This window comes from Callithrix jacchus, chromosome 17 (genome assembly GCF_049354715.1).
Source record: "Callithrix jacchus isolate 240 chromosome 17, calJac240_pri, whole genome shotgun sequence".
Taxonomy (NCBI): domain Eukaryota; kingdom Metazoa; phylum Chordata; class Mammalia; order Primates; family Cebidae; genus Callithrix; species Callithrix jacchus.
In genome coordinates, this window is record NC_133518.1 from 20,419,975 (window position 1) to 20,432,710 (window position 12,736).

General features: G+C 35.0%; 1 long non-coding RNA gene across 1 annotated transcript in view; it reads left to right on the top strand.

Annotated features, from left to right (window-relative positions):
- The window catches only part of LOC144579879 (uncharacterized), a 487,785-nt gene that overhangs the window by 276,988 nt on the left and 198,061 nt on the right, over positions 1-12,736 (top strand). The window lies entirely within an intron of this gene.

The following is a 12,736-nucleotide window of genomic DNA, read 5'->3' on the forward strand; positions in this document are numbered from 1 at the left end:
GGAATGGGGTAGGAGGCTGTGGTCCAGGAAAATAAAATGGTCTCAGAATAAGCCATTGAGACTTTTTATGTCACAAAATCCAAATCTTGGGTCTTTCATTAATCCTTCCCTTATTATCTTAACCAGAAGCAGCCTGTCCCGCCTATGAATTTAAAACCTTGAGTTCGGGCCAAAAACATTGAAATCATTCTTGATTTCTCTCTTTATATCGTAATTCATAACCCTGTATCTCATCCATCTTGTCTACTCTATCGTCATTATATATCAGAATCTAACCTCATCTCACCATCCTTAATCCTATCTCTCTGGTTCAAGCCACCATCATCATCATCTCACCCAGGATTACTGCAGCACCCTTCTCACTGGCCTCAGGGTTCTCCTTGTGCACAGAGAGATCCTTCCAAGTTGTGAGTCCACTTATGTCACCGCTCTGCTCAGAACCCTCCAATGGCTTCAGAATAAAAAACATAAAACAAAAAACAAAACCAAAGGTTTTCCAGAAGGTGCTTGTTTCTTAGGAGAAGACAGCTACATTTTTGTTATGGCCCCTGAAGACTTTCTAGTGACACAAGATATGGAGATTAAAGAGTGATATTGATAATTCTGACCATATATATGCCTAGGCTAATGTGTGTATTTGTGTCTTGATTTTTTTTTTATATACTTTAAGTTCTGGGGTACATGTGCTGAACATGCAGGTTTGTTACATAGGTATACACGTGCCATAGTGGTTTGCTGCATCCATCCCCCCATCATCTACATTAGGTGTTTCCCCTGTTATCCTTCCCCAATTCCCCACCCCTAGCTATCCCTCTCCTAGCTCCTCCACCCCCTAACAGGCCCAAGTGGGTGATGTTCCCGTCCCTGTGTCCATGTGTTCTCATTGTTCAATGTACACTTATGAGTGAGAACATGCTGTGTTTGGTTTTCTGTTCTTGTGTCAGTTTGCTGAGATTATGGTTTCCTACTTCATTTATGTCCCTGCAAAGGACATGAACTCATCTTTTTATGGCTGCATAGTATTCCATGGTATATATATGCCACATTTTTTTAATCTAGTCTATCACTGATGGGCATTTGGGTTGGTTCCAAGTCTTTGCTAGTGTAGACAGTGCCACAATAAACATACGTGTGCATGTGTCTTTATAACTGAATGTTTTATAATCCTCTGGGTATATATTCAGTAATGGGATGGCTGGGTCGAGTGGTATTTCTAGTTCTAGATTCTTGAGGAATTGCCACACCGTCTTCCACAATGGTTAAACGAATTTACACTCCCATCAACAATGTAAAAGTGTTCCTATTTCTCCACATCCTCTCCAGCATCTGTTGTCTACTGAATTTTTAATGATTGCCATTCTAACTGGCATGTGATGGTATCTCAATGTGATTTTGATTTGCTTTTCTCTAATGATCAGTGATGAGCTTTTTTTTCATGTGATTGTTGGCTACATAAATGTCTTCTTTTCAAAAGTGTCTGTTCATATGCTTCACCCACTTTTTCATGGGGTTGTTTTTTTCTTTTAAATTTGTTTAAGTTCTTTGCAGATTCTGGTTATTAGCCCTTTGTCAGATGTGTAGATTGCAAATTTTTTTACTCATTCTGTTGGTTGCCAGTTCACTCTAATGATTGTTTCTTTTGCTATGCAGAAGCTCTTAAGTTTAATTAGATCCCATTCGTCTATTTTGGCTTTTGTTGCCATTGCTTTTGGTGTTTAGTCATGAAGTCCTTGCCCATGCCTATGTCCTGAATGGTATTGCCTAGGTTTTCTTCTAGGGTTTTTATGGTGATACGTCTTATGTTTAAATCTTTAATCCATCTGGAGTTAATTTTTGTATAAGGTATAAGGAAGGGGTCCAGTTTCAGCTTTCTGCATCTTGCTAGCCAGTTTTCCCAACACCATTTATTAAATAGGGAATTCTTTCCCCATTGCTTGTTTTTGTCAGGTTTGCCCAAGATCAGATGGTTGTAGATGCGTGGCGTGACTTCTGAGGTCTCTGCTCTGTTTCATTGGTCTATATCTCTGTTTGGTATCAGTACCACACTGTTTCAATTGCTCTAGCCTTGTAGTATCGTTTGAAGTCAGGTAGCATGATGCCTCCAGCTCTTTTTCTTTCTTTTTTTTTTTTTGCATAGGATTGTCAGATAGTTTTAAACAAAAAGTTGAAAAAGTTATAATGTTAAAAACAGAAAAAGCTTATGGAATAAGGATATAGAGAAAAATATGTTAATACAGCTGTACAATGTGTTTGTGTTTTAAGCTAAGTGTTGTTACATAAGAGTTAAAGATTTGAAAGAAATTAAAAAGTTTATAAAATAAAAAAAGTTACAGTAAGCTCAGTTTAATTTAATTATTCAAGAAAAAAAATTCTAAAATGAATTTAATGTAGCCCAATTACATGGTGTTTATAAAGTTTAGAGTAGTGTAGAGAAATGTCTCAGGCCTTCACATTCACTTACCACTCACTCAGTAACTCACACAGTGCAATTTCTAGGCATGTAAGCTCTATTTTTGGTAAGTCTTTATAAAGATGTATCATTTTTTTCTTTTATAATGTATTTTAAAATTATTTTGTTTTTTATATGAGATTGTGTCTTGCTATTTTCCAGGATCATTTCAAATTCATAGGCTCAACTAATCCTCCCACCTCAACCTCCAGAGTAGCGGGGAATATAGGCACATACCACCATGCCTGCCATATTCTGTATTTTCACAATGCCTTCTCTATGTTTAGATATAGCAATAGTTGCCATTGTGTTACAGTTGCCTACAGGATCCAGTTTAGCAATTTACTGTATAGTTTGGTAGCCTAGGAACAAAAGGCTGTAAGATGAAACAAGCCTAAGTGTTTCATGGGCTATACCATCTTGATTTGTGTAAGTGCAATCTATGATATTTGCCTAATGACAAAATTGCTTAACAACACATTTCTCATCATTAAGCAATCCATGACTGTGCATTTATTTTCATTTTTCTATTTGAAAGTACTTATTGATTTCTCAAATGAAACTATGGGATGGTTAGTTTTAGATGTCAACTTGCCTAGGCTGTGGTGTCAAATTAATTGTTCTGTTAAACACCCAGCTAGTTGTTGCTGGGAAAGTATTCTTTTGATATAATCAAAATTTAAATTGGTAGACTCTGAGGTGGTCCTCAGTGTGATGGTCCTCATCCAAACAACAGAAAGCCTTAAAAAAATCTAGGTTGCTGTTAAGAAAGAAATTCTTCTCTGTTGACAAGTAGAAATTCTGCCTAAGTTTCCAGGCTTCAAACTGAAGACTGGCCTAAGTTTCCAGGCTTCAAACTGAAGACTGCAATATTAACTCTTGGCAGAATTTTTAGTTTAGTGGCCTGCTTCCAACTTGCAAGCCTCCTCAATTGCGTAAGTCAGAGGGAGTCCTTAAAACAAATCCTGTCTGTCTTTTTTTCTCTAGACATCAAATTTATCTATATTTATTTATCAACCAATTAATCTATCTGTATCAGGAGAACTTTAATACCGACAGGAGAATATTATCTGGGCTAGTTTAATGTAGCAAAATTCAAACCAAACAGTGATGAGACATAGAAGGCAGGTGAGAAAAGATATGTGAGCAACCAGCTTATAAACAAATACCACCCCCCCAAGATTCTTTGATTCATATTTTAACAAAGAGAAGTCTCCTTTGTTCTTAGACTTACTCTTCTATCCCCCAAAATACTCAGCCAAATCTTCCTTATTAAATTATTAAGTAATTTAATTCCCCTAAACTGAAGTTTCTATATAGTTTTGAATGCTTCATCCAAAAAGTATGCAAGTGTCACAGGGTGCTTTGGCTGTTGTTTTACCAGCCACAAACCTCTGTGGCCAGCAGCACCTCTGCTTGAGTTTCCCTTTTACCCACTGGGCTTGTTCCAAACACTCCACCCAGCGACAGCCTGCAATTGCCTCATGCTACTGGCTTGGATCCCACCTCCACTGAGGATGAGCCAGATGCAGATAGTGAGGGATGTGTAAGCGAGTGAGCCCAGGGTCCAGCCGATGCTCACAGCCAGCTGCTCCGGCAGAAAGGGCAGCTCCAGGTGCTGGCTCAGGTGCTGGCTGCATCAGGCCTACCGCTGGATCAGGCTGCGGCTGGATCAGGCCTACCACAAAATGGCTTCTGCTGCAGGTGCCAGCATCTGAATGAGGGGAAGAAGGTCGCACACGAAAACTCGAAGACACCAGCCACCACAGGGCCCCAGAGAGTGGGGGTGTGTGAACCACTCTCTTGGTCCCACTGCCCACAGCACAGTGAACGTGGGAGGGGGCATGTTTCAGCCCATTTGTGTTGCAGCTCCGTCAGCCCTCTGGCCCACAGCTGCTGGGCTGGCCCAGCCCCGCCATTGCTTCCCATTCCATGAGGTGGCTGCCCAAAGCCAGGAGAGGGTGAGAGGGCTGTAGTGTTACAGCTGTGGCTTGGGGAATGCTGAAATCTGAGCCACCCTATTTACTCCTACAGTCTGATGAACACAGTCTGATGCATCTGAGCCTGTCACTGCTTGCAACTCAGTGAGTCCTCCAGGAACATGTGACAGCAATTTTTGTGCCTGCCATTCAGTGGTCCTGAGTTCTTGTCCGGAGTCCAAGAAGTTTCTTGATTTTAGCTCTAATATTCAAACCCACTATTTGTTTGTGATTAGACTTACATATGACACTATGTAGGAGTGAAGGATTTTCTTTTCTAGATTGGTACCTTGTTATTTCAACATAATTTGCTGGAAAGACTAACCTTTTCCCAGTGAATTACTTTAGCACTTTAATAACAATGAATTGAAACAATATATACATGGGGTCAACATATGGAAACTCATTTTTTTATCTTATTGATGTTGTGAACGGAAAATCAATCTTGGGAACCCTCTAATCACTAAGCCGAAGGAAAAAACCAAACTTGTAACTGAATCAGGCAAATGTGCTCCCATTGTATTTTTAATAAGATACCTGGCCGGGCGCGGTGGCTCATGCCTGTAATCCCAGCACTTTGGGAGGCCGAGGCGGGTGGATCACGAGGTCAAGAGATCGAGACCATCCTGGTCAACATGGTGAAACCCCGTCTCTACTAAAAAATACAAAAAATCAGCTGGGCATCGTGGTGTGTGCCTGTAATCCCAGCTACTTGGGAGGCTGAGGCAGGAGAATTGCCTGAACCCAGGAGGCGGAGGTTGCGGTGAGCCGAGATCGCGCCATTACCCTCCAGCCTGGGTAAGGAGAGCGAAACTCTATCTCAAAAAAAAAAAAAAAAAAAAAAAAGACACCTACAAAGATTTTAAAAGCTGCATACTTCCCTCACAATTTGCCTACAAGGAATTTCTTTGTGAGCTTCAAGATCTCTATCCTAAAACAATTCTGTTGAATTTCACCTTGGCAATGTATGTGGATAGCTTATCTTCATACGTTCAGGACAAAGGACAGAACTCAGACATCCCTCTGCTCACTTGAGAGAAATGCATATCTGATGGCTCCTTCTGTCCTATTATTTATGTGAAAATACAGATTCACTGAGCCAGTCAAAGGCATACGTAATTATTCCTTTATCCCCTCTCACATGGAAATCGTGTATTCAGTTAAACTCTGATCTGAGACTCAAAAAAATGCAACTCTTTGTCTCTTATCTGTGGTCAGGAAGCTCCTCTCCCTTACCCCTCCTTCAAGTTATTTCACCTATTCAGACAGAACCAGTGTACTTCTTACACATGTTGATTGATGTCTCATGTCTCTATAAAATGCATAAAACCAAGCTTTACACTGACCACCTTCGGTACCTGTCATTAGGACTTCCTGAGGCTATGTCATGGACGCATCCTTAACCTAGACAAAATAAACTTTCTAATAAACAATTTAGAAAGTTTATTTTGTCAATGCGTGTCTCAGATACTTTTTGGTAAACAACCCACTATCCGTTTGTGATTAGACTTACATATGACACTGTGTAGAGGTGAAGGATTTTCTTTTCTAGATTGGTAACTTGTTATTTCAACATAATTTGCTGGAAAAACTTACCTTTCCCCAGTGAATTATTTTAGCACTTTAATAAGAATGAATTGAAACAATACATACATGGGTCAACATATGGAAACTAGAAACTATAATAATTACATAATTATGCTTATGTAGTTCTTATACTCTCAAGATTACTGTAGCTTTGTAGTATTGCAATTGTGTACTGCATGCCCTCCAACTTTATTTTTAATTTTAAAGGCAATATTGGCTCTTTTTGGTCAATTGTGTATGTATATACATTTCAGAATACACAGCTCAGGTTCTATTTAGAAAACAACTGGAATTTTGCTTGAGATAATGTTAAATCTATAGATCACTCTGACAAGAATGATCATCTTAACAATATCTGGTTTTCCAAATCATGAACATGATACTGCTTTCCATTTCGTTAGGTCTTCTTTAATTTTTCTCGGTAATGTTTTATAGTTTTTAGTATATGGGTTGTACATATATTTTGATAAGACAACTCATAAGTTTTTTATAATATTGTAAATAGACATTTAAAATTAGGTTTAAATTATTGTTATATATGTGAAATAAATTAAAATTTTAAAATTGATCTTCTACCTTACAAACCTACTAAATCCACTTAATTAGTTCTAATACCATTTCTTAGATGTTCTTAGTATTTTCCTTATGCACACAAATACATTTTGCAAGTAGGTATTTTTATTTTTAATTCTTTCTTTCAAATCAGTAGGTCTTTTATTTCATTTTCTTTAGTCATTCTTGTGCTCTTGTAACACATTTATAGTACAACCTGTCAAGCCTTTTATTGCTAAATCCAAAATCTAAGTATTGTTGAAGTTGTTTCTTTTGACAGTATTTGCCCCTGAACATGGTGCACACGTACCTGTTTGTTTACCATATCTGGCAACTTTCCTTCAAAACTAAATTTGCCTGTGAAATTATTGTTGCTTTAGACTGGCTCTCTGTGAATCTCTTCTATCTATAAGTATTTTAGTTTCTGTCTATTGTAATCTGGTATCTTCTTGAAGAGTCACATATTTGATTCTTGTTCTCAATTATCTATACTGATAATCTCCTGCCTCTCATAATGTTAACCACTTTGACCTTTCTTCTTCATTTTAATAGCTCTTCTTCAAACTTCTTCAAAAGCATACAAATAGTTCTACTCATTTATTGTGTTTTTGAGTTTCTTTAGTTTTGTTTTTGGTATTTGTTTGTGTTGACTAGATCAATTTGGCTCGTTACACTTTTAACATAAAATTAAATAGATTTGTCATTTCCATATATTTTTCTCATTTCTGATTTTGAATAAAATATTAGTCAATTTTCTTCTAATGATGCATGGAAGACACATTTTCTTTCAAAAAAAAAAAGACTACAATGATTTTTCAAAAATGGGTAGTACTTTTTGTCTCTTTCAGTCTTTTCAAGACCTTTTTACTTTATTTAAAATTTTCTAGCTGGAGATAAACAATGTTGAGTTTCTAGTACAATTCTTTAATTTTAGTGCTTTAATCTTTCTGATTTGTTTTTTGGCCTGTTTTTCATGTTCTTAAAGCTACTATAGTATACAGAAAATTATAATTGTCCTCTTTTATAACTGAAAAACTTATTCAAGTGCACAATTCTACCATCAGTCAGTCTCTAAATTAAGCTTATGGCTTTTGATATTTAATCTACTCTAACTTATAAACTATACTGTGAATTTGGGGAGTGTGTGGTTTCAGAGTTTGAAGCAAGGGTACATAATTCACAAGTCAATTCCCTAAGCGAGAAAGTAAATTTCTGCCATCTTCTCTGAACAGTTCATGCTCCAAGTTCCTGGGTCCGTAAATAATAAGTGAATAATACATAAATGAAGCCACTTTTAACTTACTTCTTGGTGTCTTTTCATGAAATATTTTGGCATGTGCTATAAAGTCTAGCCAGGATTTTCATAATCCAGATCCAGATGTCTTATTGTTAATGTGATCGTTCCCTGCCACATTCTATCAATTTTTTTTGCCAGTCTTTCTGTCTTCAAGTTGCTGAGAGTTTTCATCTCTCCATATATCTATGCATAAAAAATTTGGAGACCCTACACTAGTGGATGCTTAGACATGTGTCATTTTGATCTAGAGGTGTCTAGAGATACCTTTTTAAAGCCTTATTATGATTGAACCCCATCTATTCTCTTTGACAGAAAACTCTCCTAGATTTTCTTTCGTGAGGTTATGTGGGGAATCTGAGCTATAAATCCTTCATCCTCTTGTTCTTTTATATGCCAAATCTACTTCCCAGTAAAACTTTGATTTCAAAACTTTTGAAGTATATTTCAAAAGATTGCTACCAGACTGCATCAAAAAATTATAAGAACTAGACATATAGTTATGACAAGATTTTCAGTAGCTTATAAGTTTAAAACAATTACATTTGTCTAAATCTATTTCATTGCATTATAAATTTAAGCAAATAAATAAAGAATAAAAATTCCTGTAATTAAAAAAAAAGTAATGTGAAGAAGGGAAATGACTATTTTTAGTAATTATTAGATTAATTTCTATCTTCACTACTAGACTTTAGCTTTCATTACTATTCTTTCTTCATCAATGATTAGTTCATGCTAACAGGTGTACAATAAATATTTGTTGAATTAATTTTTAGTATGGTGTTCTATATTTGAAAGAGCAAATACATATAAAGTGTTAATCTATTTGATGTTTCAAAAATAGATATCTAATTTAAATATTGAAATGTTTAAATGAATATTAAAATATTTTATTTTGCATTTATTACTTAGAACTTGCTGTAACTTATAATGAAAAGTGTTGGGAGTTCAATTATTTTAATTTTTAGCTTCCACAAATAAATGAGAACAAGTAAAGTTTGCTTTTCTGTACCTGACTTGTTTTACTTTTTTTATTTACTTGTCTGACTCTAAGCAGTTATATTAATTTCTCTATTAAAAATTCTGTATCTCCAAAATGCTTATGGAATATCTGCATCATTTTTCTCATGTCTCCTATTCCTAGTACTGAGTATGGTAACATATGAACAAATTTGGGCTAAAAAGTGATTTCTACATGCATGTAATCATCATAATTAATATTAACCAATTTAGAGAGTGACTCTGGATGCACACTAAACGCACTAGTTATATGGACAAAGAGAGAAATTTATCTGACCACAGTTAAGTCCTTACAGTATTCTCCCAAATGATAACCTTGATTTTATCTCTTTCATGCCATTTCACTCTAGAACATTACTATATTGATTTCTATTTTTTGTTGTTATTGCTTAAAAAATTTAAAATACCTTAGCATGGCAAGTAAGTATCTGCGTAAGTTTTTTTTTTTATGTAACTTTATCAAATCTCATCTTCAGCTACTGTTCTCTCCCTTCTGTTATTCTCTGTTTTTCATGTTTTGTCAGTACCAAACTGCTTGCTTTTGCCTGGGCATGCTAGAGTCTACTTTATTGTCTTTACTCCCAGTCATGAATATTGCTGATGTGCTTAACATTTTTTTTGTCCATCAATACTTAATATCTAAGTTCAGGGTCAAATATTACCCTATCTGGGAATCATTCTAAATTTGTTACAGTCAGATTTAAATGATAACTCTACAAAGCACTCTTACTTTGTTTAAACCTATATATTTCACCAATGTCTGCTTAGTGATTTTGCTAATTTTTTGCTTCTGTGTATCTGTAACTCAATAATCAGACCTTTGATAAAAGGACCAGTTGTTTTCAAATTTAACACAAATGCAAGTAGTTTTCTTGTAAATAAACCTGAGATCAAATCATGAACACTCGTTTCGTTATATGACTTTAAGCAGGTAAATTAACTTTTCTTTGTCTCACCTTGCACATTCGTAAAATTGAGGTTATAATGCCGAGAGGAAACGTTTGTTAGAACAATTAAATTATATAATTTATTTTATTACTATTTTTGCTTTTCTTAATTTATAGGTCTCTGTATTCTTTCCTTGCCACCGCTGTACTGAATTCAGCACTCTGATCATAAACAAGATTATTTCTTGAAAAATTATGAGAGATTTCACTATATATGTATTTAGCTATGTTTTACCATATGACACTTTGAAAAATGTACACTCATTTATGAAACTCAAAAAATGAGCTGTACTACATGAATATTTAAAGTTATATACTGAGGTTAAATTTCACTTAGGAGTTAGGTTGCCAATAAGATATCTCAGGCAAGAAGAGATCAATATTAAATTTCATATAAGGTGATAACCAAGTTAAATACTGAATCTATGTAAAAATAATACTCTAATTACTGTCAAATAACTGTAATCATTTGGTGCCAGTTTTGCTATTGTATTCTTATCAGGCATGACCTTCCATTTTTCAAAGTCTTCAAAATACTGAATGAACTGGCCAGTTATTGACTATGTCTTCATCCTAATGCAGTGTAACATTTCACATGTAATTGATACACTTAATTACTTGGAAGAATAAGTGGCAGAATGATTCCCCTGGGCTGTTAAAAGCAAAGAATACTACAAACAATATTGGATTATTTGATTTAAAATGACAACATGTTTTATTGGTAGCAGCTACTCATTTTTTTTCAAACTTTTAAAATAGTAGCCAGGTGTGGTACCTCATGCACTTTGAGGTAATCATAGCACATTGAGAGGCTGAGGTGGGAGAATCACTCGAGGCCAGGAGTTTGAGACCACCACGGGCAACATAGCAAGATCTCATCTCTACAAAAGGAAAAGAAAACTAAGTGTAATTTTTTAAGATGTTAATCTGCTTTTAATAATATTTTAATCTGACATTATGAAGAGTCATAATAGAAAGTTGCTAAATAAAATGAAAACCTCAGAAGAATCTTAGCTAAGAGTTTATAATATCTGATTTTAGACTTTAAGTATGGTCTTAGGAGTTAGTTCACCTGGTTTAAGCCTCAGTGTCTCCAAGAGTAAAATGAACACAATTGACTCATGACTCCAATGAGGATTTCCAAATAAATGTTATGATATGGAGGCATTATTTATATCTATCATCCATATCTTTTATCTATGTCTGTATATAGCTACCTATATATGTCTACCTTTCACATTTCCTTATATATGCAGGTGTAGATATGGATATGTTTGCATTTCCATCTGTTTGCATAGATGTGATATAGCTTCAGAGGGTTTAACATGGAGAGTATTACTACTTTATTCTATAATTTTATATTGGTACATAATACACACTTATTTTCTAGTTAAATCATTCCCAGGGTAATAATGCATAAAGAAACTTTCAAGTCACACCACCTAAAGTCTCAAAACGTGTTGAATGGTTTATTTGAATAATGTGCTTGAGTGTTGCTAAATAAAAATTACATTATAATATTAAAAAAAGCCTCTCTGGTTTAGTTGAATTCCAGGGTTAAATGAATCCCCACATAATGTACCATATCATCAATTAGAAAAAGACTATATTATCTTACATAATGGACAAACTGGTTTTTGTGATTCAAAATGTACTTCAGCCATTATTTTCTGAGCAAAGAATCCTTTATTTCAAGTATTTTTAGAGAAAGAGCATAATTGCATTTCTTTAATTACAATCATGATATGTAATATTAACAGAGCACCTTGTGAACAAAATTGCTACAGCATGAACTCCATAGGAAGGTGTACATCAGAAGTGCTGATTTCTGTGAAGTGTTTAAAAGACACTCATACAAAGGAGATAGGAGCATGCACCCATAATTTATGAACTAAAACTCTATTAAGACAATTTCTGTACATTAATGGCATGTAAGTCAGTTGCTAAAGCAGTAACTCGTGATCTTTTTATTTTTAATACACAAGAGTTTTCAACATTCTTGTCTACAACCATTTTTGTAACTTGATTTGTAAATAAAACTAATAAAACTAAAATGATCTGGCTGGATGTTGTGGCTCATGCCTGTAATCCCAGCATTTTGGGAGCTGAGGTGAGTGGATCACTTGAGCAAGAGAGTTCAAGAGCAGCCTGGACAATATGGTGAAAGCCCCGTCTACTAAAAATACACAAAATTAGTAGGACATTGTGGTGCAGCCATGTAGTCCCAACTACCTGGGGAGCTGAGGTGGGAGAATACCTTGAACCCTGCAGGCTAAAGATGCAGTGAGCTCTGATCTTTCCACTGCACTTCAGCCTGGTGACAGTAAAAATTTGTCTCAAAAAACAAATTAAAACATGTATAAAATAAAAATAAAATGTTAATTACTCATACAAATTGGCCAATGTATTTCTGCCATCTTAGTATCACAAACTTTAATGTATGTAGTTTGGAGGACATTATGTTAAGTGAAATAAGCCAAGCACAGAAAGACTGATATTGCATGATTGCATGATCTCACTCACCTGTGGAATCTAAAAAAGAGTCATGAAATTTAAGAGTGTAATATCGATTATCAGATACTGGAAATAACAAAGGAGAGAAATTGATAAACTTTGCTCAGGGGCACAATGTTACATTTAGTTAGAAGAAATAAGTTATGGTATTATATTGCATAGTATGGTGGTTACAACTAACAATAATGCTTTCCATATTTAACTTAACTAGAAAAGAAGATATTGAATGTCCTCAGAGCAAAGAAATGATGATTATTTAAGATTATAAAAATTATTATGATTTGATCATCATACAATGTATGCATATATGAAAACATTACATTATACCCATGAATATGTACAATTACTATGTGCTAATTTAAAAAATTCTGACAGCTGATTTGCTTGCCAGACA